Source organism: Homarus americanus, unplaced genomic scaffold (genome assembly GCF_018991925.1).
Source record: "Homarus americanus isolate GMGI-L3 unplaced genomic scaffold, GMGI_Hamer_2.0 scaffold35166, whole genome shotgun sequence".
In the NCBI taxonomy this organism is placed as follows: Eukaryota; Metazoa; Arthropoda; class Malacostraca; order Decapoda; family Nephropidae; genus Homarus; species Homarus americanus.
In genome coordinates, this window is record NW_024737835.1 from 1 (window position 1) to 22,559 (window position 22,559).

Below are 22,559 nucleotides of genomic sequence, written 5' to 3' on the forward strand. Positions count from 1 at the left end.
AGAGGTAGAAGGAAGGGCTGAGGAGAAAGAGAGGGAGGGAGGGAGGGAGAGAGGAGGATGGTAGTAATGCCAAGAGATAAAGATGATTCAGGCGGTACTTGCATGTTGCTTAACCTTGTGTAATGTTAGGGGGGCCTCTCTCTCAAAACATACATCAAAAATGAACGTGGTTTTAAAGTTACACACACACACACATATTATCATTACCCTTTGACGTACACACACCTGGCTATATTACTCCGAACTAATTACCGCCTACCTGTTTATTTTATATATATTATTTTTGTCCGCGTCTTGTGTGTGAGTGAGTTAAGTTGTCATTAAAAGCAGCTGTAAAGAGTGTTAACTTAGTGGCCTCTAACGTCTTGTTCCAGGTATCAGAACCCTGAAAATACTAACTGTTTCTTGCCTCTACCAATTCTTTACAGTTAGTTAATTTACTATTTTACAGTTAATTTTTTGATTATTTATATTTTTTACAGTTCATTTTATCAATATTTGCAAAAAAAAGAATAATTAGTTCATCTTATTATTTCCAGTATTATATTTTCTTATTTGTTATCAATGTGTTATGGGGAGACTCTGTCTATTAAGGTCCAGGTACAAAGAGAAGTGTAATCGTGGTGTAATTAGCATCATAAGCAATTATGCTTAACGTGGTGACATCCTTCATATGACAATGAGTGCAACAGTGAAATCATTGCAGAGCCAAGGAACACGATGCTTCCTACTGCTACAGTAGCTTAGGTTAGGTAGGGGTAGGGGTAGGGTTAGGTTATCGGGGTCAATGGATTGTAAGTATGTTGAGTATATTATTACACACACAAGTAATAACACACGACAAGACTGTGTTTACCTGAGAGCAAGCAGCCAGTGATGGAGGCAAGCAGGTTGGTCACGATAGTCGAGTTAATTAACCTGGGGTTGGAACAGACCTGTTGACGGTGGATGGCAGGTGCCAAACAGTTATTAAAGATGCATTACTAGGGGTTGACGCTCACCTGACCTGACTTATCCTAACTCATTCTGGATTCCTGACCTGATTCTAACCTAACTACGTCTTGTATGTAATAAACGTTATAAATTGAAACACCACATGACGTTATAGGGATACTGACTGAATTCATTATCAATGCTCCAACGAAGACTCCAGTATTGTTGTCTCTACTATGACTGTGTTGTATTGCTAAATAACAAAAATGATGTATAATTATTTCTTGAGGATAGTAAAGTTTTGATGAACCTTTTTATGGAGGACGTGACTACAAAGGGTTGTATTCTAGGGATCCTGTGTGTGTGTGTGTGTGTGTGTGTGTGTGTGTGTGTGTGTGTGTGTGTGTGTGTGTGTGTGAGTGTGTGTGTGTGTGTGTGTGTGTGTGTGTGTGTGTTTTGGTGATGCTTAGGTGGGCGCTTAAATCCCATTTTGAGTTCGATGGATTTAATGCCTTGAGTACGCATGAAGTTAAATAAGGCTTGGGTAGAGAGAGAGAGATAGAGAGAGAGAGAGAGAGAGAGAGAGGAGAGAGAGAGAGAGAGAGAGAGAGAGGGGGACGTGTCGACCTCTACTTTAATCACCTGTATAGTGATTTTTAATCGTTACATGGATTAATTGCTGGTGGTGGTGACAGTAATATTGCAGAGCTTACATCACAAAAACACCTATTAATCACCCTAATGACATGTGTGTGATTTTTACATTTTTCATCCTTTCCTAATGTTTTAAAATAATTGAATTTGCTTTATCATATGTATATAGAAGAATTTGTTCATGTGATTTTCTGTTTTTAATGTATTATACAAATTTGAGTGTTTTTTATTGTTTTTTGTTTAAGATAGAAAATAAATCTTGTTTTATAATTTTCATTTGATTTTTTATTATGTTTTTTGAAGTTTTAGGAAGATTTGAGTGTTTGTTTTATCGTGTTTGTTTTAGAATAATAACTGTGTTTTTATTTGTGTTTTGTTTGTGTGTCTGTGGGTGTGTGTTTGATTTGTTATTTAGAAGTGTATAGAGGTTGGTTTCCACGCCTGCCCTCATTTATCAACTGTCTCGTTAAGTATTTGTGAACGAGCCCTCTCTCCCATCCACCCTCCGTCAAACTTCACCCCACCCGTCTACCCACCGTCTACCCCCGTCTAGTCCTTCAGGGTTGGAAGATCAAGATGGCGTCTGGTTAGTCCGTCCATCCTATCCGTCCGTTTGTTAGTTTGGTCCTTGTTAAATCGTGAGGCGGAACAGGTGTACGTGATGTTTAGAGGCATCGTGTGTTGATGACGATAGGTGTGACAGTATTATTCGTCCACACGGCGTCTAGTTTCACCACACACACACACACACACACACACACACACACACAAACACACACACACACACACTAGACTCAAATGCTTCTCAGCAATTTAGTGAACTCTCTCTCCCTAGTTTGCTGTGTGTGTGTGTGTGTGTAGCCCCCAAGTTTAGGTTTGTTCTCTATGTAAACAGAGGACCTTGTTTGTATACTACTGGTGGCTGACAGTTGAACCAGAAGACAAACTTTTTAAACCTGATTCTCTCTCTCTCTCTCTCTCTCTCTCCCCCCCCCCCCCCCCCCCCCCCCCCCCCCCCCCCCCCCCCCTCTCCTTCTCTCTCTCTCTCTCTCTCCTTCTCTCTCTCTCTCCTTCTCTCTTTCTCTCCTTTCCTTTCCTCTCTCCCTTCTCTCTCTCTTTCTCTCTTCTCCTTCCTTTCTCTTTCTCTCTTTCTCTCCTTCTCTCTTTCTCTCTTCTTCCTTCTCTCTCTTTCTCCTTCTCTCTCTCTCTCCTTCTCTCTCTCTCTCTCTCTCCTCTCTCTCTCTCCTCTCTCTCTCTCTCTCTCGTGTACAGGACAGGTCACCAGCCCCTCTTATAGGTTACTTAAGAGTGTCCTTCTATCCAGGTTGGACTCGGAAGACCCTCAACTAATTGTACCTGATTTCCTACAGATTTGATGACTAGCCTTCCTGATCTCCTCATCCACATACAGGTAAGTATTTCAACCTGTCTGTCTTTAGAATGTATGTATGTATGTATGTATGTATGTATGTATGTATGTATAATGTGTGTATATGTATGTATTATGAGTGTGTGGCGACCTGTGGTGTAATGGTCATCCTCCCTCGCAAACAGTGGACGCAAGTTCGATCCCCAGGCAGGTGAAACTTAAGGGATTTCTTTACGCCATTTGCCTCTGTCATTCCAGCAGTAATTGGGAACCTGGATGTTAATTGAATTGCGGATTGTATTCCAGGGTAATGGTTAGCCAGTGCAGTTGGCGAGTTGTCCGGTCTTCTCGGACTGTTCCTTGACACTGGGTCATGCAGCTCGTTAACAAGGTGTAGTTGTTGTGTTGGTGACAGCTTCTACACCTTAAACAAATTCACTCCTAGGAGGTCCTTGGGCCGGCCATCCTCGATTTCGAGGGGCTTCCGATAATTATAATGTGTGTATGTATGCCTAGATGTATACATGTAAGTGTATGAATGCATGTATACTATATATGTGAATATATGCTAATGTATAATGCTTATTCATATATGTATTCACGTGTGTGTGATGATTACTGTATACGTGTAAGTTTATACATCGTTTTCCCATCATCAATAATGTATATATTCTTTCCTCTCAGACATTACAAGGAACAGACAAGGCTTTTATTAATGTTATTCTCTAAATATAATATTCAATTGTATTATTACTCCAAATTTTGTATTAATTGTTTACAAATAGTAATTGTTCAGTGTCTGTCTGTCTGTCTGTCTGTGCCCCCCTGTCTGTCTTCTGTCTGCTGTCTGCTGTCCCCCTGTCTGTGTGCTGTCTTGTCTGTCTGTCTGTCTGTCTGTCTGTCTGTCTGTCTGTCTGTCTGTCTGTCTGTCTATCTGTTGGTTCCTTAAAGTACTATATACTTAAATTCTTCCCTTAAAACTCTCCTCACTTAGAATTTCTCCTAAAATGTCTCCTTACCTTAAAATTTATGCCTAAAACAGTAGGTACTTAAAATGAGTAGTTTACCTGGGCGTGTGGTGAAGAGTGAGGGTAATAAATGACAGGTGGAGGGCGTCTTTAAGGTACACACACACACACCACACACACACACACACCTGTGGCGGCCCTCTTAGTGAACACCTGAAGAGAGAGAGAGAAAAGAGAAGAGATAAAGTGATCGAGGAAGGAGAAGAAAAAAAGAGAGAGTAAAGTGAGAAAGTGAAAAAAGAAAAAATGGGGGTAATGAAAAAAAAAACAAAAAAGGAAAAAGAATGAAATAGCAATAAAAACAGACAGAAAAACACAAACAAAATAAAACATAAAAAAAAAAAAACACAACAGCACCACCACCATCGGCTCCCTCCGTCCAGAGTGTTGACCTACCCGACGTGAGGCTCAGACTCAACTCGTCATCCAAACCTTTCAGAGAACACAATAACAACACCCCCCCCACCCCCCCCCCCACCTCCCTCCTTCCCCTCACCTCCTCCTTACCCTCACTCTCACAACAATAACAAGAGGTAGATTGATTAAGTCGGAGATTGAGTTATTGAGTGTTATTAATATTATTACGGAGGCTGTTATTGTCTGTGTGTGATGTTATTAAGGTGAGTTATGGGCCAGGCAGGTGTTGGTACTACTGCTTCCTGTTGAAAAATACGTGTTAGGTTAGGTTAGGTTAGGTTAGGTTGGTACGTTTGAGCATAGGATGGTGTGTGGGGGGTGTTACTGTTGCTTAAAACTGTACAAACACAAACACCTTGACACCTTATTTCTGGCCTCTCATTTACACCCCATAACTTACATAGTCATATTTACACTTCATGATTTACAGGGCGTCTCGTATTTGGCTCATAACTTACAGGCGCCTCATTTACAGCTCATAACTTACAGTGGTGGGCGGTGTGTCATATGTTTTACACTAAGTTGGCTACCTGAGTGCAGTCTCCCTCTGGTGGTGAAAACTAGTCACTCTGGTCATATTAATGTTTTTGGTATGAGTGGAGAGGGAGTAGTGTGAGGTGGTGGAGGGGTGTGGGAGTGGTGGTGGTGTGGGGGTAGGGAGGTGGTGGTGGTGTGGGGGTGATAGAGGACGGGTGGTGGTGTGGTGTGGGGTAGTGGGCAGATTTAGGTGAAAGGAGTGTGATTGGTGAGGGTGGGGGAGGTGGTGAGGAGGATTGATAGTGTTATATAATAGGACCAGAATAGGTTACCGGCCCTCCTCTCCTCCTCCTCCTCCTCTTGCGTAAATAAAAAATTATATTTATTTTTGCAATTTTTATTTATTATTTTATAGAGATAAAATAACTACACAAGAAAACATAATTTTCAAATATAATTTTGATATTTTTAAGTTTATTTCTATTTGAGAGAAATAAGGGAGGGGGCAAAACTCCATGAGACAAACCATAATTTTAGAAGATAGTTTCTAATATTTTCTGAGAAAAAAAAATAAAAGGTTATAAAAATGTTTGACGTTTGTTGAAGTAAATCCTTCATAATCTTGCACGGCCTGATGCCTTTGTTTACCTGTGGCCAGTTACCTGTGTCCAGTACCATATATCCAGTTACCAATGGATTACCTGTGTCCAGTTACCTGTGTCCAGTTACCTGTGTCCAGTTACCTGTGTCATTACCTTTGTCCAGTTACCTGTGTCCAGTTACCTGTGTCCAGTTACTGCCATGATTACCTGTGTCCAATTTACCTGTGTCCAGTACCTTTGTCCAGTTACCTGTGTCAGTTCCCATGGCCAGTTACCTGTGGCCAGTTACCTGTGTCAGTTACCTGCGACCAGTTACCTGTGTGATTACCTGTGGCCAGTTACCTGTGGCCAGTTACCTGTAATCCAGTTACTGTAGCCAATTACCTGTGGATTACCTGTGTGAATACCTGACCTGTGGCCAGTTACCTGTGGCCAATTACCTGTGGCCAGTTACCTGGCCAGTTACCTGTGGCCAGAGATGCCTTTGTCCAGTTACCTGTGGCCAGTTACCTGTGGCCAGTTACCTGTGCCAGTTACCTTTGTCCAGTTACCTGTGGCCAGTACCTGTGGCCAGTACCTTTTCAGTTACCTTTGTCAGTTACCTGTGGCCAGATTACCTTTGTCCAGTTACCTGTGGCCAGTTACCTGTGGCCAGTTACCTTTGTCCAGTTACCTGTGGCCGTTACCTGTGGCCAGTTACCTGTGGCCAGTTACCTGTGTCCAGTCACCTGTGTCCAGTTACCTGTGTCCAGTTACCTGTGTCCAGTTACCTGTGTCCAGTTACCTGTGGCCAGTTACCTTGTCCAGTTACCTTTGTCCAGTTACCTGTGTCCAGTTACCTGTGGCCAGTTACCTTTGTCCAGTTACCTGTGGCCAGTTACCTGTGGCCAGTTACCTGTCAGTTACCTGTGGCCTTACACCTGGCGATTACCTGTGGCCAGTTACCTGTATCCAGTACCTGTAGCCAGTTACCTGGCCAGTTACCTGTACCCAGCCAGTGCCTTTGTCCAGTTACCTGTGTCCAGGCCTGTAGCCAGTTACCTGTGGCCAGTTACCTGTGGCCAGTTACCTGTGTCCAGTTACCTGTGCCAGTTACCTGTGTCCAGTTACCTGTAGCCAATTACCTTTGTCCAGTTACCTGTGGCCAGTTACCTGTGGCCAGTTACCTTTGTCCAGTTACCTGTGTCCAGTTACCTGTGGCCAGTTACCTTTGTCCAGTTACCTGTGGCCAGTTACCTGTGGCCAGTTACCTTGTCCAGTTACCCAGGCCAGTTACCTGTGGCCAGTTACCTGTGGCCAGTTACCTGTGGCCAGTTACCTGCAATGGCTACCTGTGGCCAGTTACCTGTGGCCAGTTACCTGTGTCCAGTTACCTGTGTCCAGTTACCTGTGTCCAGTTACCTGTGTCCAGTTACCTGTGTCCAGTTACCTGTGTCCAGTTACCTGTGTCCAGTTACCTGTGGCCAGTTACCTGTGGCCAGTTACCTGTCCAGTTACCTGTGGCCAGTTACCTGTGTCCAGTTACTCAGTCCAGTTACCTGTGTCCATTACCTGTGTCCAGTTACCTGTGTCCAGTTACCTGTGTCCAGTTACCTGTGTCCAGTTACTGTGGCCAGATACCTGTGTCCAGTTACCTGTGTCCAGTTACCCAGTCCAGTTACCTGTGTCCAGTTACCTGTGTCCAGTTACCTGTGTCCAGTTACCTGTGTCCAGTTACCTGTGTCCAGTTACCTGTGTCCAGTTACCTGTGTCCAGTTACCTGTGTCCAGTTACCTGTGTCCAGTTACCTGTGTCCAGTTACCTGTGTCCAGTTACCTGTGTCCAGTTACCGTGTCCAGTTACCTGTGTCCAGAAATACGAAAACAGTAATGCTAACAACAACAAAACAAACCGACAATAATAATAATAATAATCATAGGGTTAATTCATCGCACTCGGGGATTCACTCAACGTGTTCAAAGGTTGCTCACCATACTCAAGGGGTTAAGTCACCATACTTAGGAGGTTAAGTCACCATACTCAAGGGTTAAATCACCATACTTAGGGAGGTTGTCACCATACTCAGGGGGTTAAGTCACCATACTAAATCGATCACCCAAACCTTCCTCACAGTAATACTGACCAAACACACTTGCATCACACCTCGCCCTGGCCGTACACAGGCATTAAAGAAAGACTAAAAGGCAACAGGACCAATCACTTTAAAATCTCGTGTTGGGTGATGTGTCTGCTGGTGAACCGTGAATGCAAAGACATGTGAAACTTGTTAGTGTGCGCCAGGTAGATTGTTGCTAATTGGTCATACACCTGAGCTAGGGAATTTTACGCGGTAGTTCCTCTAATTAATGACTGACTATTCGGTGATTAACCCAGATGACATGATGAGGTTATTAACATAGCTGCTTGACCTGATCTGACCTGATCTGATCTACCATGATGATTAATATTATGTGTTTGTGTTGTGCAGAGGTCATTTAAGGTTACCTGTAGTATTTGACCTCATAAGTCCACTGTGGTGATGGAGATGGTGGTGATGGAGGTGGTGGAGATGGTGGTGGTGGAGGTGGTGAAGATGGTGGTGGAGGTGGTGGTGGTTTGAGGTGGTGGAGGTTATGAGGTAAACTACCTTAATTAGTTGTGGTTCAGGTAATGAGTGATTCAGTTGTCTCTCACTTACCTGTCCAGTAACTCTTCTTGCCTGTTAAGGTCCGCGTCTCACTCTGGGGAGCCTGAAGAAGAGTCCTGTGTTTAATCTTTTCTGGTGAAGCAGTGAAGCAGTGTATTAGTGAAGCAGTGTAGCAGTGAAGCAGTGTATTAGTGAAGCAGTGTAGCAGTGTATTAGTGAAGCAATGTATTAGTGAAGCAGTGTATTAGTGAAGCAGTGTAGCAGTGAAGCAGTGTATTAGTGAAGCAGTGTAGCAGTGAAGCAGTGTATTAGTGAAGCAGTGTAGCAGTGTATTAGTGAAGCAGTGTAGCAGTGAAGCAGTGTAATAGTGAAGCAGTGTATTAGTGAAGCAGTATTAGTGAAGCAGTGTATTAGTGAAGCAGTGTATTAGTGAAGCAGTGTAGCAGTGTATTAGTGAAGCAGTAGCAGTGAAGCAGTGTAATAGTGAAGCAGTGTAGCAGTGTATTAGTGAAGCAATGTATTAGTGAAGCAGTGTATTAGTGTGAGCAGTGTAGCAGTGAAGCAGTGTATTAGGTGAAGCAGTGTAGCAGTGAGCAGTGTATTAGTGCGTAGCAGGTATTAGGTGAAGCAGTGTAGCAGTGAAGCAGTATTAGTGAAGCAGTGTAGCAGTGAAGCAGTGTATTAGTGAAGCAGTGTATTAGTGAAGCAGTGTATTAGTGAAGCAGTGTATTAGCGGCAGTGTAGCAGTGTATTAGTGAAGCAGTGTGTTAAGCGAAGCAGTGTAAGAGCGGAAGCAGTGTATTAGTGAAGCAGTGTGAAGTGTATTAGCGGTGTATTGGTGAAGCAGTGTAATAGTGAAGCAGTGTAGCAGTGTATTAGTGAAGCTGCGTAGCAGTGAAGTGTATTAGTGAAGCAGTGTAGCAGTGTATTAGTGAAGCAGTGTAGCAGGAATATTAGTGAAGCAGTGTATTAGTGAAGCAGTGTAATAGTGAAGCAGTGTATTAGTGAAGCAGTGTATTAGTGAAGCAGTGTATTAGTGAAGCTGTGTATTAGTGAAGTTGTTAGTGAAGCAGTGTATTAGTGAAGCAGTGAAGAGTGTATTAGTGAAGCAGTGTAGCAGTGTATTAGTGAAGCAGTGTATTAGTGAAGCAGTGTATTAGTGAAGCAGTGTATTAGTGAAGCAGTGTATTAGTGAAGCAGTGTATTAGTGAAGCTGTGTATTAGTGAAGCAGTGTATTAGTGAAGCAGTGTATTAGTGAAGCAGTGAAGCAGTGTATTAGTGAAGCAGTGTAGCAGTGTATTAGTGAAGCAGTGTATTAGTGAAGCAGTGTATTAGTGAAGCAGTGTATTAGTGAAGCAGTGTATTAGTGAAGCAGTGTATTAGTGAAGCAGTGTATTAGGTGAAGCAGTGTATTAGTGAAGCAGTGTATTAGTGAAGCAGTGTATTAGTGAAGCAGTGTATTAGTGAAGTGAAGCAGTGTATTAGTGAAGCAGTGTAGCAGTGTATTAGTGAAGCAGTGTATTAGTTAGCAGTGTATTAGTTAAGCAGTGTATTAGTGATTCAGTGAGAATCAAAGATGCGGTCCTCAACACCTGTTACTAACACCTGCCCTCGACACCTTAAACACTTGTTCATAACACCTGTCATCAACACCTGTCTTAAACACTTGTTCATAACACCTGTCATCAACACCTGTCTTAAACACTTGTTCATAACACCTGTAAATTACAAAACTTGGAGATGTTGCCTTTGTGTGTTGAAGGCCTGAGTGGTGTTTGTCGTTAATGTTGTGTTAACAATGACCAGATCCTCTCCGCAACGTACCTGTATGGATGTATGTATGTATGTATGCATGTATGTCTGTATGTATGTATGTATGTATGTATGTATGTATGTATGTATGTATGTATGTACCTGTATGTATGTATGTATGTATGTATGTATGTATGTATGTACCTGTATGTATGTATGTATGTATGTATGTATGTATGTATGTATGTATGTATGTATGTATGTATGTACCTGTATGTATGTATGTATGTATGTATGTACCTGTATGTATGTATGTATGTATGTATGTATGTATGTATGAATGTATGTATGTATGTATGTAGGGATTAGATTAGTTTAATTTAAAATCATTAACACTAATACCCACGTTAAAAGTTACCCCCGCCAGCACCACAGACTCCTCGGCCACAGCTGGAGGACAACGAGAAAGTGCATTAAATAATCAATGGCAGCAGCGGAACACACCTGTCGCCTCCAAACCGACTGGTAATTTAACCATCTGAAGTCTTTACTGTATAACCAATAATCCAATGCTACAATCACCTTATTATTGAAAGGAGACTGGAAGTGACGTCACCCAGGTATACTAATCTTAAACACTCACCTGATCTTATTGGACAGGTGAGAACGTATCTACCTGTCTCACTTAACCTACTTTAAAACAATTATATTTTTTACCCTACCTGGTGAAGTAAGAACGTATCTACCTGCGAAAAACAGTTACTTACCGTATATTTTTCCCTTAACAGGTAAAAACGTATCTAATTAACGAACTTAATCTAGGGTACAATAAACCTTAATTATATTTCACCTGTAACTAACTTGAGGTTAGTTAATAGTGTTACTTATGTTGTATGTCTTTTGGCTGTGGTGAGAATGGTGAGGGAAAACAGTGTGTGTGTGTGTGTGTGTGTGTGTGTGTGTGTGTGTGTGTGTGTGTGTGTGTCTAAGTCTCTGTGTGTGTGTTAAGGTAGAGTCTCAGTGTATTTTCGTCACCATTAAATCCTCCATTTTTGTGTGGTGGTGTGAGTGAGTGCGTGAGTGAGTGCGTGAGTGAGTGAGTGAGTGAGTGAGTGTTAGGGAAGCTCTTATTGTCTCACTCACTGTAGAAGGAAGCTTAAAGGCGACAGTGTGAGGCAGGGCTGTGGAGTCGAAGACAAAACCTTCGACTCCGACTCCTCAAATTTTTATGCTTCCGACTCCGACTCCGACTCCTTGGCCTATTTGTAACAACTATTTCTACCATCCTAATTGTAATTTGTATGTTGTAACCTGCATAGGTAAAAAGTAAAACACCGTGGCTATACTGCTACAGCTTTATTAATGATCTGGACGATATTTAAGAACTACAAAAAGATGATAGGCTTGACTTTCAAAGTTTCAATCAAAAGAAAAATAAATTTATTAAGAATTCAAGATATTAACTAGAAAACACCATTTACATGTATATCTAAAAGTTCGATCTCAGCATATGAATTTTGTTTAAGCTCATAATCTGATGTGGATCTAAATGATGATCCTACAATTCCTTTTAAAGTAAAGTTATATATTTATGTACATTAAAGAAATGAATACCTTATTAAGGAAAATGGATAAACCTTACATGATTAAGTTATTAAATTAAATTTGCCTTAATCTCACCAAAAACAGGTTGTAGCTAATTGTTTTGTAGCTGAGAGCCTCTGTGCAGTTTTCAACGAAACAAAATTTGATATAATTCAAAATTTCAAATGGTAAAGAAGAGACTATCGTCCAAAATTATAGTGCTATACTGTGCCTGCTACAATAAATTCATAATAATGCTTATAAAATGGAAATAAATTCTTTTAATAATTTAAGAAAATTAGTGGGATCAGTGGAATCACTGCAATGAATATGCCTGAGTTCATATATTTGTTCTTAGGAACAGAATAGCTTGAGTCGGAGTCGGAGTCTGGACAATTTTACCGACTCCGACTCCACAAGCCGAAATTTCCTCCGACTCCTCGACTCCGACTCCACAGCCCTGATAGGTACTCCTGAATGTGCTGCTTAAGGATCTGTTAACCAAAATTTGATATCTTGATTATAACTTGTTCAAATAGCTTTTAGAAAATGTTCAAATGATTTTTAGAATATTTTAATTACTTTTGCAATGCTAATTACTCGCCACTTATGGGTTTTCGAGGTCATTTCTTGGTGCTTGTGTATTATTCTGGATGTACTTAAATAGTTAGGCACATTAAATTTTAGTTCAGAGAGAAAACGTATTTTTGGCCAAAAATCCTTTAAGGCTATAGACTTACAATTTTCGTCATTTCGGCCAAAAAATGGATTTTGTTCAAAATTTCAGTATAGGTACTCCTGAATGTGCTGCTTAAGGATCTGTTAACCAAAATTTGATATCTTGATTATAACTTGTTCAAATGGCTTTTAGAAAATGTTCAAATGATTTTTAGAATATTTTAATTACTTTTGCAATGCTAATTACTCGCCACTTATGGGTTTTTGAGGTCATTTCTTGGTGCTTGTGTATTATTCTGGATGTACTTAAATAGTTAGGCACATTAAATTTTAGTTCAGAGAGAAAACGTATTTTTGGCCAAAAAACCTTTTAAGGCTATAGACTTACAATTTTCGTCATTTCGGCCAAAAAATGGATTTTGTTCAAAATTTCAGTATAGGTACTCCTGAATGTGCTGCTTAAGGATCTGTTAACCAAAATTTGATATCTTGATTATAACTTGTTCAAATGGCTTTTAGAAAATGTTCAAATGATTTTTAGAATATTTTAATTATTTTTGCAATGCTAATTACTCGCCACTTATGGGTTTTCGAGGTCATTTCTTGGTGCTTGTGTATTATTCTGGATGTACTTAAATAGTTAGGCACATTAAATTTTAGTTCAGAGAGAAAATGTATTTTTGGCCAAAAATCCTTTAAGGCTATAGACTTACAATTTTCTTCATTTCGGCCAAAAAATGGATTTTGTTCAAAATTTCAGTATAGGTACTTCTGAATGTGCTGCTTAAGGATCTGTTAACCAAAATTTGATATCTTGATTATAACTTGTTCAAATGGCTTTTAGAAAATGTTCAAATGATTTTTAGAATATTTTAATTACTTTTGCAATGCTAATTACTCGCCACTTATGGGTTTTTGAAGTCATTTCTTGGTGCTTGTGTATTATTCTGGATGTACTTAAATAGTTAGGCACATTAAATTTTAGTTCAGAGAGAAAACGTATTTTTGGCCAAAAATCCTTTTAGGCTATAGACTTACAATTTTTGTCATTTTCGGCCAAAAAATGGATTTTGTTCAAAATTTCAGTATAGGTACTCCTGAATGTGCTGCTTAAGGATCTGTTAACCAAAATTTGATATCTTGATTATAACTTGTTCAAATGGCTTTTAGAAAATGTTCAAATGATTTTTAGAATTTTTTAATTACTTTTGTAATGCTAATTACTCGCCACTTATGGGTTTTCGAGGTCATTTCTTGGTGCTTGTGTATTATTCTGGATGTACTTAAATAGTTAGGCACATTAAATTTTAGTTCAGAGAGAAAACGTATTTGTGGCCAAAAATCCTTTACGGCTTTAGACTTACAATTTTTTGTCATTTTCGGCCAAAAAATGGATTTTGTTCAAAATTTCAGTATAGGTGTACCCTGAATGTGTTGCTTACGATCTGTTAACCAAAAATTTGATATCTTGATTATAACTTGTTCAAATGGCTTTTAGAAATGTTCCAAATGATTTTTTGTGAATATTTTAATTACTTTTGCACGCTAATTACTCGCCACTTATGGGTTTTCGAGGTCATTTCTTGGTGTTGTGTATTATTCTGATGTACTAAATAGTTAGGGCACATTAAATTTTAGTTCAGAGAGAAAAAGTATTTTTGGCCAAAAATCCTTTAAGGCAATAGACTTACAATTTTTGTCATTTTCGGCCAAAAAATGGATTTTATTCAAAATTTCAGTATAGGTACTCCTGAATGTGCTGCTTAAGGATCTGTTAACCAAAATTTTATATCTTGATTATAACTTGTTCAAATGGCTTTTAGAAAATGTTCAAATGATTTTTAGAATATTTTAATTACTTTTGTAATGCTAATTACTTCCCACTTATGGGTTTTCGAGGTTATTTCTTGGTGCTTGTGTATTATTCTGGATGTCCTTAAATAGTTAGGCACATTAAATTTTAGTTCAGAGAGAAAAACGTATTTTTGGCCAAAAATCCTTAAGGCTATAGACTTGCCAATTTTTGTCATTTTCGACTAAAAATGGATTTTGTTCAAAATTTCAGTATAGGTACTCCTGAACGTGCTGCTTACGATCTGTTAAATCAAAATTTGATATTCTGATTATAACTTCTGTTCAAATGGCTTTTATAAAATGTTCAAATGATTTTTAGAATATTTTAATTACTTTTGCAATGCTAATTACTCGCTACTTATGGGTTTTCAAGGTCATTTCTTGGTGCTTGTGTATTATTCTGTATGCACTTAAATAGTTAGGCACATTAAATTTTAGTTCAGAGAGAAAAAGTATTTTTGGCCAAAAATCCTTTAAGGTTATAGACTTACAATTTTTGTCATTTTCGGCCAAAAAATGGATTTTGTTCAAAATTTCAGTATAGGTACTCCTGAATGTGCTGCTTAACGATCTGTTAACCAAATTTTGATATCTTGATTATAACTTGTTCAAATGGCTTTTAGAAAATGTTCAAATGATTTTTAAAATATTTTAATTACTTTTGCAATGCTAATTACTCGGCACTTATGGGTTTTCGAGGTCATTTCTTGGTGATTGTGTATTATTCTGGATGTACTTAAATAGTTAGGCACATTAAATTTTAGTTCAGAGAGAAAAAGTATTTTTTGGCCAAAAATTCTGTAAGGGGTAAGCCTTACAATTTTTGGCATTTCGTCCACAAATGGATTTTGTTCAAAATTTCAGCATAGGTACTCCTGAATGTGCTGCTTAAGGATCTGTTAACCAAAATTTGATATCTTGATTATAACTTGTTCAAATGGCTTTTAGAAAATGTTCAAATGATATTTAGAATATTTTACCATTTTCGTAATGCTAATTATCGCTACTTATAGGTTTTCGAGGTCATTTCTTGGTGCTTTCAGTATTATTCTGGATGTACTTTTAAATAAAGTTAGTACATTAAATTTTAGTTCAGAGAGAAAACGTATTTTTGGTCAAAAAATCCTTTTTTTTAAGGCTATAGGACTTGACAATTTTTGTCATTTCGGCCAAAAATGATTTGTCTAAATTTCGGTACAGGTAATTCTGAATGTTGCTTAAGGATCTGTTAACCAATATTTGATATCTTGATTTTAACTTGTTCAAATGGCTTTTATAAAATGTTCAAATGATTTTTAGAATATTTTAATTACTTTTGCAGTGCTAATTACTCGCTACTTATGGGTTTTCAAGGTCATTTCTTGGTGCTTGTGTATTATTCTGTATGCACTTAAATAGTTAGGCACATTATATTTTAGTTCAGAGAGAAAAAGTATTTTTGGCCAAAAATCCTTTTAGGCTATAGACTTACAATTTTTGTCATTTTCGGCCAAAAAATGGATTTTGTTCAAAATTTCAGTATAGGTACTCCTGAATGTGCTGCTTAAGGATCTGTTAACCAAAATTTGATATCTTGATTACAACTTGTTCAAATGGTTTTTAGAAAATGTTCAAATGATTTTTAGAATATTTTAATTACTTTTGCAATGCTAATTACTCGCCACTTATGGGTTTTCGAGGTCATTTCTTGGTGCTTGTGTATTATTCTGGATGTACTTAAATAGTTAGGCACATTAAATTTTAGTTCAGAGAGAAAACGTATTTTTTTGGCCAAAAATCCTTTAAGGCTATAGACTTACAATTTTTGTCATTTCGGCCCAAAAATGGATTTTGCTCAAAATTTTAGTATAGGTACTCCTGAATGTGCTGCTTAAGGATCTGTTAACCAAAATTTGATATCTTGATTATAACTTGTTCAAATGGCTTTTAGAAAATGTTCTAATGATTTTTAGAATATTTTAATTACTTTTGCAATGCTAATTACTCGCCACTTATAGGTTTTCGAGGTCATTTCTGGTGCTTGTGTATTATTCTGATGTGTTCTAAATAGTTAGGCACATTAAATTTTAGTCTGTAGAGAAAAACGTATTTTTGGCCAAAAACCTTTATGCTGAGAGATTCTACAATTTTGTCATTTTCGGCCAAAAAATGGATTTTTTGTCTAAAAATTTCAGTATAGGTACTCCTGAATGTGTTGCCATGATCTGTTAACCAAAAATTTGATATATCTTAATTATAACTTGTTCAAATGGCTTTTAGAAAATGTTCAAATGATTTTTAGAATATTTTAATTTCCTTTGTAATGCTAATTACTCGCCACTTATGGGTTTTCGAGGTCATTTCTTGGTGCTTGTGTATTATTCTGGATGTACTTAAATAGTTAGGCACATTAAATTTTAGTTCAGAGAGAAAACGTATTTTTTGGCCAAAAATCCTTTAAGGCTTTAGACTTACAATTTTCGTCATTTTCGGCCAAAAAATGGATTTTGTTCAAAATTTCAGTATAGGTACTCCTGAATGTGCTGCTTAAGGATCTGTTAACCAAAATTTGATATCTTGATTATAACTTGTTCAAATGGCTTTTAGAAAATGTCCAAATGATTTTTAGAATATTTTAATTATTTTGCAATGCTAATTACTCGCCACTTATGGGTTTTCGAGGTCATTTCTTGGTGCTTGTGTATTATTCTGGATGTACTTAAATAGTTAGGCACATTAAATTTTAGTTCAGAGAGAAAACGTATTTTTGGCCAAAAATCCTTTAAGGCTATAGACTTACAATTTTCTTCATTTCGGCCAAAAAATGGATTTTGTTCAAAATTTCAGTATAGGTACTCCTGAATGTGCTGCTTAAGGATCTGTTAACCAAAATTTGATATCTTGATTATAACTTGTTCAAATGGCTTTTAGAAAATGTTCAAATGATTTTTAGAATATTTTAATTACTTTTGCAATGCTAATTACTCGCCACTTATGGGTTTTTGAGGTCATTTCTTGGTGCTTGTGTATTATTCTGGATGTACTTAAATAGTTAGGCACATTAAATTTTAGTTCAGAGAGAAAACGTATTTTTGGCCAAAAATCCTTTAAGGCTATAGACTTACAATTTTCGTCATTTCGGCCAAAAAATGGATTTTGTTCAAAATTTCAGTATAGGTACTCCTGAATGTGCTGCTTAAGGATCTGTTAACCAAAATTTGATATCTTGATTATAACTTGTTCAAATGGCTTTTAGAAAATGTTCAAATGATTTTTAGAATATTTTAATTACTTTTGCAATGCTAATTACTCGCCACTTATGGGTTTTCGAGGTCATTTCTTGGTGCTTGTGTATTATTCTGGATGTACTTAAATAGTTAGGCACATTAAATTTTAGTTCAGAGAGAAAACGTATTTTTGGCCAAAAATCCTTTAAGGCTTTAGACTTACAATTTTTGTCATTTTCGGCCAAAAAATGGATTTTGTTCAAAATTTCAGTATAGGTACCAGGGCTGTGGAGTCGAAGACAAAACCTTCGACTCCGACTCCTCAAATTTTTATGCTTCCGACTCCGACTCCTTGGCCTATTTGTAACAACTATTTCTACCATCCTAATTGTAATTTGTATGTTGTAACCTGCATAGGTAAAAAGTAAAACACCGTGGCTATACTGCTACAGCTTTATTAATGATCTGGACGATATTTAAGAACTACAAAAAGATGATAGGCTTGACTTTCAAAGTTTCAATCAAAAGAAAAATAAATTTATTAAGAATTCAAGATATTAACTAGAAAACACCATTTACATGTATATCTAAAAGTTCGATCTCAGCATATGAATTTTGTTTAAGCTCATAATCTGATGTGGATCTAAATGATGATCCTACAATTCCTTTTAAAGTAAAGTTATATATTTATGTACATTAAAGAAATGAATACCTTATTAAGGAAAATGGATAAACCTTACATGATTAAGTTATTAAATTAAATTTGCCTTAATCTCACCAAAAACAGGTTGTAGCTAATTGTTTTGTAGCTGAGAGCCTCTGTGCAGTTTTCAACGAAACAAAATTTGATATAATTCAAAATTTCAAATGGTAAAGAAGAGACTATCGTCCAAAATTATAGTGCTATACTGTGCCTGCTACAATAAATTCATAATAATGCTTATAAAATGGAAATAAATTCTTTTAATAATTTAAGAAAATTAGTGGGATCAGTGGAATCACTGCAATGAATATGCCTGAGTTCATATATTTGTTCTTAGGAACAGAATAGCTTCAGTCGGAGTCGGAGTCGGAGTCTGGACAATTTTACCGACTCCGACTCCGACTCCACAAGCCGAAATTTCCTCCGACTCCTCGACTCCGACTCCGACTCCACAGCCCTGGTGTGAGGACTCTGGGCCAGTCGCTTATGTCTACGGGACCCGCGCGCCGGGTTTCACTTACTAAACCTAATCTAACCACGGGGCGTGAGTGAGTGAATTAGGTTAGGTTGCTATTCCTATTATTATTTTATTCATATCATTGTTATTTTATTATCATTATTGCTATTATTATTGTTGTTGTTTACATAATCATTGCTATTATTACCCCCCCCCCCACACTCCGTCCTGCACAAGACCTGCAACATCCTGCATACATCAGATACCGTGGCGACATCTTCCAATATTTCATCTGCTGTAAAATATCGCTTCGTTATTTTTGTACTTTTGCTTATTTTTATTAAGTGATTAATTATATCAGGGGAAGGAATAATTTTGTGTGTGTGTGTGTGTGTGTGTGTGTGTGTGTGTGTGTGTGTGCAGATAGATATCCCTTGTATACCTTCCATTGCTGTTAATGTGTTTATATATATACCAGTATATTTTCCCTGGTATCAAATAAATACCATCAATAACAATAGGATACCTCACCTGGTATACCCCCCAAAAACCAGGATCCAGGTACCAATAAACCTTTCCATTACCTGAAGAAATACCTGCACACCGCCCTTACTGTCTCGCCCACCCAGGTACTGTTCACTTCTTCACTATTATAATTGGAACACATTTTTAGTGTGTGTTGTGGTGAAGTAATTTCAGTCAGTGGCCGATAATATCAGAGCCAAGAATGTGACCATCTCTTAGATAGGAGTCAGTACCCACACATGTTTTATGTATATATATGTATAATGTAAGTTTGTGTGTTTGATGTTTGTTTTGTATGTAGGTGTGTTTGTGTGGATGTCTGTATGTATTTAGTGACCTCAAAAGATTTAATTCGTGTTTGGGATGATCTCTCTCTCTCTCTCTCTCTCTCTCTCTCTCTGTGGTGATGAGAGACGAAGGAAAGTTTATAAAAAAAGATCTTTGGCTGTAGAGTGAAAGAAGGGACCATCTGTCAGTCAGCTGTCAGTGGGAAAGAGTCGGCTGGTATCTGGGGAACTTCCTTAGTGGTTGTTACTGTCTCGAGATGGTTGATACGACCCTTGGCTGTCTGTCTCTGTCTGTCTCTCCTCCTCCTCCTCCTAAGCGGGCTCTAACTTCATGGATTTAAGTTTGTTATTGAAGTATTAAACTTAATCTCCTGCCTCCAGCTTATTACACCCATCTTGATGAAAGCTTGAAGTCAGTACAGCTTATTTGGCTGACGTTAACTTGAGTCAGTAAACATGTTTGTGTAAGTTTGTTAAGTATTTTAAGACTTTAGGTGAGTGTGTAAGTGAGTCCGTAAGTGTGCAAGTAAGTTTGTAAGTAAGCTTGTAAGTATATGTATGTTTGTAAGTGAGCCTCACCGTCACACCACCACCATACCTGCCTTGATACACTCATAATGGGTTTATCCCCTGAGGACACACCTGGCCATTTCTTACCTGAGGTGAAGCCGTCTTGTGTAGGGCAGGTGATAGAGTTGTGTAGTGATTTAAATGATGGTCTTGTCTTTACTTACACTATTGGTTACTTATTTTTTGTTCTTTGTCGAAATATAAGTCACTTTCGGGGTTAATAAGTCACTTTCGGCGTTAATAAGTTAATTGCGGTCGTACATGCCATGGTCCGCCCTTCCTTCCGTTTACTATGGACGCATCACAACACACACAGCCTTGAGGGGTCTACCGTCTTCCAGCAATTCTACTCTTGCATAAATCCTAAACTGTTATTCATATTCTTTATAAAAAACATTCTTAACGTCTGTAAACTATTTCATCCTTGTGTAATATTGCCTTATGTGCGTGGCAGCCCATTATCTTACGTGTTAGAGCCATATTGTGATGTTTTAAACTGTGATGGGAGTTTCATGGATAAAGTTTTCATTATATGCAGATGTGATGGTGGTGTACAGCGTGTGTAGGCCGTGACGTCACTCAATATGGCTGCCAGGCTTGGACCAGAGGAGTTGGATGTTCCTAAGATCGTAAGGTTTTATTTTCCTTAACCGCAGACATGAGAGTTGAGCTAACCTAACCTTACCTTAACCCTACCCTACTTATAGCACACACAGAGGAGGTGAAAAGGTGTGCTTCAAGACTCAACCTAAACAAGATATTTTCTGGCGCCTTTGTTTCGATGCAAATGAACACCTTGAGAACAGGTGCCCGGCCACAGGTGTGTGAGACTATTACCTGATCTCTTGCTGTGCTCCCTCCTTCCTTCCTTCACTCACCCATTCTGTTCTTCCTGCCTTCCCTTCCCCCATCTTTCACTCGTTCCCTCCCTCCATATCTTCCTCTCTCTATCTCCCCCTCCCTCCCTCTCTCACTTATTCATTCCCTGCCTAATTCACTCCTTCCTTCCTTCCTTCCTCCCATCCTTCCCTCCTCCCATCCGTCCCTCCTGTCCAATACTGAACGATAAAATGTGCTGGAAATGTGTATCACTTAAACTGTCTAAATACCGTCCTGTCTATCTGTCTGTCTGTAAAAATGCCAATAACCAACCCACTTAAACTACGACACAAACATACTAACAATGAAATTACTCACACGCACACACACACACACACACACACACACACACACACACACTCTTCCTCATTATTCCCGGGACACCATAGTCGTTGCTTTCTCTTGGTTCGCCTCAACAACAGCTGTAGTTTATCACTACACGCGCCCATAAGCCGGTCCTGCTCACCCTCCTCCTCACAGTCAACATATTCTCCCTGATCACGTATTGTGGTTGTTCCTGTCAGCTGTTAAACTAATAGACTCGTACTGTTACTGTACTATTGTGTCTCGTGGTGGTGGTGGTGGTGGTAATGGTCGGGAGGCAGTGTAGAGGCGGTATACTGTAAACTAAGTCTTCAGTACACAAGGAGTTAATAAGGGCGGTACTGTACTTAACCATCTCCACGTCTCCCAAATGTAAAGTTCGGTACCCATGCACAAGTGGATGGACTAGGGGCGCCCTAGTCTCAAACTATGGACGCTTTAGGGTAGAGAGTGAGTGTCGTGTCCACTCTGCCACTCTCCCTCACAATACCATGACTCAATATTCTCAGAACATCGTAATATAATCTCTTCTCCTGACTGGTGTTGTGAGGAAGAATCAAATTGGTTTTTGTTACATCACCAACATGGCGACCAAGATGATGCTGAAACTGTACCGAGACTTTAGTGAGAGACGAACATAATCTCTTTTTAACGAGACGAATAAGAGTAAAAGTTAAGAATCTCGACGGATCAAGACTTAAGCCGCAAACACACAGTCTGTCAGCGTGTGTCAGCGTGTGTCAGCGTCTGCCAGTCAGCGGAAGAACCACCACTGGCTGAGAAACACACTGGACGAGTCAGCAAATAGCACAAGTTGGCCGAGAGAGGGTCGTTTAGGTAGAGGTTAGGTTAGGTTACGTTTACAGCAGTTGACCCAGAATGGTAAAAATACGTCTTAGAGGGGGGGACTGCCAGTACAAGAGAACAACAACGCCGGTGTAGACATAGTTTGACACACACACACACACACACACACACACTAAACCCCCTCCTTCCTTCACCATAACTACTCCACCACAGCCCACTCAACACCCTCCACCACAGCCCACTCAACACCCTCCACCACAACCCACTCCACCACTCCACCACACACAACATGCAGGATGAGTGTCAAGATCGTGACAGTAATCTATGACAGGTGAAGGAGGTGGTGACAGCTTCCTCCCCACCTCTTCCTCACCCTCTCCCCCTCCTAACCCTCCTCCCCATCCTCTCCCCACCCAACCTTCCTCCCCATCCTCTCCCCACCCAACCCTCCCTCCCCATCCTCTCCCTCCCCACCTCTTCTCCTCACCCTCTTCCCTCCTAACCTCCTCCCATCCTCTCCCTCCCAACCCTCCCTCCCCATCCTCTCCCCCCCCTCCCAACCCCTCCTCCCCCCATCCTCTCCCTTCCCCAACCCCTCCCTCCCCCATCCCTCTCCCCCCACTACCTCTCTCTCCAATCTCTCTCCCAACCTTCTCCTTCCCTCCTCCCCAACCCTCCTCCCCATCCTCTCCCCACCCAACCCCTCCTCCCTCATCCTCTCCCCACCCAACCCTCCTCCCCATCCTCCCCACTCCAACCCCTCCTCCCCATCCTCTCCTCCCTTCCCTCTCCCCATCTCCCCTCGCCTCCCCATCTCGCCTCCCCT

At 39.4% G+C, this 22,559-nt stretch overlaps 1 long non-coding RNA gene across 1 annotated transcript; it reads left to right on the forward strand.

Annotated features, from left to right (window-relative positions):
* The first annotated feature begins 2,953 nt into the window (after positions 1-2,953).
* LOC121873602 lies at positions 2,954-20,641 on the forward strand. Its single transcript, XR_006090274.1, has 3 exons — positions 2,954-2,998; positions 10,274-10,384; positions 20,262-20,641. It is a non-coding gene; the product is annotated as an uncharacterized LOC121873602 (long non-coding RNA).
* The last annotated feature ends 1,918 nt before the right edge of the window (positions 20,642-22,559 follow it).